Below are 4971 nucleotides of genomic sequence, written 5' to 3'. Positions count from 1 at the left end.
CGCAGGTCTGGGTCCCTTTGTGCTCGCCAACAGCGTTGCTGTGGGTCGCTCTCAAATAAAGTTGGTCCTGGGGGATAATCCAGCTGCGTCCTGGCAGGAAAGGCAGCCAGCAATTTCTGAGGGTTGTTACCAGCCAAGCCAACGTCGTTCTGCGGCTTTGCCAAGTGCCTCCAACAGAGGGAAGGGAAGGGAAGGGAAGGGAAGGGAAGGGAAGGGTCATCTTCCACGTTTTCTGCTGTGTGTGAAATTAAGAGTAGAGGAGGGAAAGAGGGGGGGCAGCCCTTCAGCCTTCCTGGGACAACCTGGCCAGGAGGGGAATCTGTCCTTGTCACCAGCAGCTCCCCGTGGCCATGGGAGAACCTGTGCGTGTTTACATGGAGAGAGAGAGCGAAGCCCTGTGAGATGGGACCCACGGTGCTTTCCACATCTCCTGGCAAGATGGATGATCTGTGCAGCCCTGCAGGGCGAGAGGGGAACGGGGTCGGGAGTGGGTGGGACGGCCACGTCACCCCGCCGGCACATCTCTTTCTTCCTTGTGCAAACGAGCTGCACGGGGAGGACTTTGCTCTCCAGGGGAGTGCGGGCACCAGCACCCGTCCCAAGAGCTCCCGGGTGTTGGGAGCCAGTGGGGAAGGTGGCTCTGTCCCCACGGACTGGGTTTGTCCCAGGTATCTGACCCCTGCAGCATCTCCCACAGCACTCAGAAGAGGCTGCGCTTTTTCTTCTTCTCTTTAACATATAATCTTTTTTAAAGGAATATAAGGAAATGGTATCTGGCTTTGTTTTGGCACGGTTTGGCTCCCCTTGCAGCAAGGCAGGTAACCAAATTGAGGGTGCTCCTCTCCCAGTGCTTCCCTTCCCTCCTGCAATGCACTGTCTCGACATTTATTGCTCTTGGGGGACTGGTGCTGAGGGTGGAAAACTAAAATTGGGCAGGGAGACGAGGCACCCCCAGCTCACAGGTGAAAAATCTGCTTAAGCCATGGCGTGTTGTGGAGCTCTGGCTCAGACACATGCTGAGGTATTGCAACTGCACAACCCCTTTGTCAGCAGGTAGAATTATTTAAGATGTTATCACCCTCCACGGTTAATTGCTGCTGGGGCTGGTGGTGTTTTTCCACCCCAATCCACGGTGGCATCGCACCAGCCCGAGGGACTGCAGGCACTCGGGGCAGTGGTTTGACCACACTGAGGAGTTGGCACCGAAGGTCTCCAGGAGCATCCCCTGACCTGGCTGTCCTGGCTGGATGTGGGGATGGGGACTCCCACCAGGGGAATGGAACTGAACCCCTGGGGGCTCTCATGGTGGAGCCGCTGCAGCGAGATGGAGGAGGCACCTGTGTCCCACCTGATGGTGATGCTTTCTGACAGGGAGCTCCCCTTCTGCGGGTATGAGGGTGCCCTGCCTGCAAACACCCCCAATTTGGGATCCTGCTGAAATATTTAAAGCTCATTTCAGTCCCCAGGGGCTTGGTTTATGTTATTTATTTATTTATTTCAGGAGAAGAGTTTAAAGGGCACAGCTTTCCCGTGTATCTGGCTGGAAGAATGTGAAAGAAGGATCCTTCAGAAGAGGTTGTTCAGGTGTTTTTCAGCCCCAGACTGCAACTTTCTGGTCCATGGGGCTGTGTTTCCCTCTGTGGCACTTCACAAACCGAGCTGAAGCAGAGGTTCCTCATCCTGCCCAGGTATGTTCTTGCTCCAACAAAGGCAGGAGCTGGTGGCTCAGCTTCGTGTGAGAGCCCAGCTCCAGAGACACCTTGGCTACCGCAGGACTCTGCAAGTCAGTTTGTGCAATGGGTGGGGAAAATAAAAAAAGGAAACAAAAATTAGGACTTTTTCTTTCTGTCTTCATCTTGGAGTCATCAGTCAAAAGCAGAGAGAAGTGTCTGGGAAAAACTGCTAAATGAAGTGGGCTGGAAGAAATGAGTGTAAGGCTTGAATCCCACCTGATATTGGAAAAGGAGAGGGAAGGGAATCGTCACAGGGGAGCTGGGGGTGCTGCTCTGTGTGCGGAGCCTGACTAATACTGGTTGAACCTGTTGGGCTGTAGGACTGACTGCAGTGCTGTGTGTCTCAGCAGCTAGTAAAAGTCCTATTAGGAACCAGTGCTAATGAGCTAGAAATCCAGCCTGGCAAGAAGAATATGTTGGGCCTGAGCCCCCGAGCCGCTGCCCTCTGGCCCCACCAGCCCTGCTCTGGGGACAGGTCAGCAGGAGTGGGTCTGGTGGGGAAAAAACTTCCACTTTCTTGGCTAAAAGTTGTTTAGAAACTCGAGGCGTCAATGGTGGCCCCGTGTCAGCAGCCTCAGGGAGAGGAGAGGCCGGCAAGGACCGGGGGGCTCCCGGGACACCCCAAAAAGTTTATTCACGTCCCCTGGGTGGGATGTGGGGGGTGTTCCCCACTGCGACAGAAGCTTTTGCAGCGGGAGGTGGCATCTCATGAGGAAGCCAAGTGCCTCCAGGTCTGGGGTGGCCAGGAGAGAGTGTCTCGGGGTGGCAGCAGCCACAAGTGTCCTTAGATAGCTCCAGAAGGGGGCCGGGTTGAGGTTTTTGTGGTTTGGTTTGGTTTGGTTTTTTTTCTAAAGGACAGGAATACTCACCCTCTCGAGGAATCCTGGGTTAAATCCTCCTCGCTCAGGTGGGGCAGCCCCACAGACCTCAGCCGTCGGTACTAATTGAGAGAGAAAAGGAGGAGGAGCGCGGCTTTGTCAGCGCCTTTCGTATGCAAATGACTCTAATAGCTCCCAGGGTGGCCACCCTGTCCCTGTCCCTAGCCCAGCTGGCTGCCGCCATCCCGTGGCCACCTCCGTCCTTTGCAGTCGCCCAAATCTCATTTCTCCCCGGGTCTCCTCCCTCGGCTCCTGCAGGGCTTTCTCTTTCCTCCATTGTCCTGGTTTGAGCCACGCAGGGCTAATTTCCCTTTCAGTAATTTTATTTATTACTATTTTCTAATGCTTGGGAAAACTGAGATTTTAGCAGACTCTAGTGTCTGAATTGGTGAAAATATTCCTTTACAGCCAGTTATTGTAGGTGGGTTTCAAGGTCTCAAGTGTTTTTGAGCTTCCCAGGTGCAGGGACGAGGAGGAGCGAGACCCGGGCACTTGTCCCAAACTGCCAACAGGGTTATTTCATACCAGGAACGGCTCATTCAATAGAAATTAGGAAGTTTGCTGAGGAATTCTCTCTCTCCCTCTCCCCATGGATGGCTGCCACCCTGAGAACTCCTTGCCCTGGTGCCAGAGCCCTGAGCCCTCACCTTCCTCCAGAAGCCACAGCGCTTCCAGGGTCCCACATGGGCTGTCCCTGCTGGGAGGGACCAGCTTCCTGGGATAGAGTGGGCTGGGGATAGTCCTGGTGTATTTTATATCGACATTGGGATCAATATGGTTCTTTTGTACTGCTAGTGTTAATTATTTAGTCTTATTCTATTAAATCTATTTATATTTCAACCCTTGTGTTTTCTTGTTTTTTCTCAATTCCCCTTCCCAGGTGGAGAGGGGTTGTCAGGTGAGAGAGTAATTGCCTAATTGGCAATAAATTGTGGGTTGCTCAAACCATAACATCCATACAGCATCCTCTGACAACGCAGAGAGCACCAGGGCAGCTCCAGTACCCAGAAAGAAAGGTCTCTCTGTGGGCCGGGAGCAGCGCGTTGCGAAATCTATTTATATTTCAACCCTTGTGTTTTCTTGTTTTTTCTCAATTCCCCTTCCCAGGTGGAGAGGGGTTGTCAGGTGAGAGAGTAATTGCCTAATTGGCAATAAATTGTGGGTTGCTCAAACCATAACATCCATACAGCATCCTCTGACAACGCAGAGAGCACCAGGGCAGCTCCAGTACCCAGAAAGAAAGGTCTCTCTGTGGGCCGGGAGCAGCGCGTTGCGTTTGGATTTCTTCTGAAGAGCTGGACCTTGACTCCAGAGAACAGCTTGGAAATCCCTGCTGCAGGTGAGAGACACCCCGTGTTTGCCCTCGTCTCCCCAGCACGCACCTCGCTCACATCAGCTGCTGTCTGGAAACAAAAACCTCTGCCAGTAACACACACACGAAGCGGGCAGTTAATGCTTCCCCCCACCAGGGAGCTGGGACCAGGCACCAGGGATGGGAGCAACTGGAGAGCTGGGGCTGGGGTACCTGGAAGCAGCACAACAGCCTGCAAAGAGCACTTCTCCCTGAATAATTCAAGTGAGTGCACATAGAATTAAGTCACTTTGTTTAATTAGCATTCTCTGGTTACTCTTGCCAAAAGATACAGATTTTTAGCATCAAATATTGCTACAATACCGCTACAGTTCGCAAATGCCACGTTTATGTACTCACAGCATAACGCTGCCCTCTCGCAGCTGAAAGGACTGTTCTCTTTACTCTTCCCCCCCACTTCATATTTTCTTGGAAAGAGAAAACACCAGTCTCTGCTTGCTTTTCCCCTCAGACAAAGCAGATGCCTGCCACCTCCAGCAGAGGGATTTCCAGGTTCCAGGAGCTCGGGCACCGTTATTCCTGTGGCAGCGCTGGGGATGCCGCCTCCCTCCTCCCGGCCCGGGGGGTGACAGGTCCCTGAGGCCCCGCTGGGTTTGGGTTAGCCCTGGGTCCCTTCTCCCCTCCCGCTGAGGGGGTTTATGTCACCGACACGCTCCTCGAGCCGCCGGCTGGGCCCTGCTGGGCTTTGGGCCGCGGGACGTTGAGCAGAACAAGTTTTGGGGGGTGTTACTGTGTCCCCGCGCCCCGGCCCGGGGCTGGGCCCTGCCCCCCCCGCCACGGGCACCCCTGGGGACGCTGCGGGTGCTCTTCCCCCGGGCCGGGGCCTGTACCTGGGGCGGCTCCTTCGCGGCGGCGGGGGAGAAGCGGGCCGGGCCGGGGGGAGACGCGACTCCATTGTGCCGTGAGGGAGGAGGCCGCGTCCGCTCAGCGAGGGAGCTATGGCGGCCGGCGGGGCTCCTGTCACCGGGGGAGGGGGGGCACGGGGGCG

Source organism: Calidris pugnax, unplaced genomic scaffold, assembly GCF_001431845.1.
Source record: "Calidris pugnax isolate Ruff unplaced genomic scaffold, ASM143184v1 scaffold98, whole genome shotgun sequence".
In the NCBI taxonomy this organism is placed as follows: Eukaryota; Metazoa; Chordata; class Aves; order Charadriiformes; family Scolopacidae; genus Calidris; species Calidris pugnax.
The sequence above is the reverse complement of the archived record's forward strand: the minus strand, read 5'-3'. Positions refer to the sequence as shown.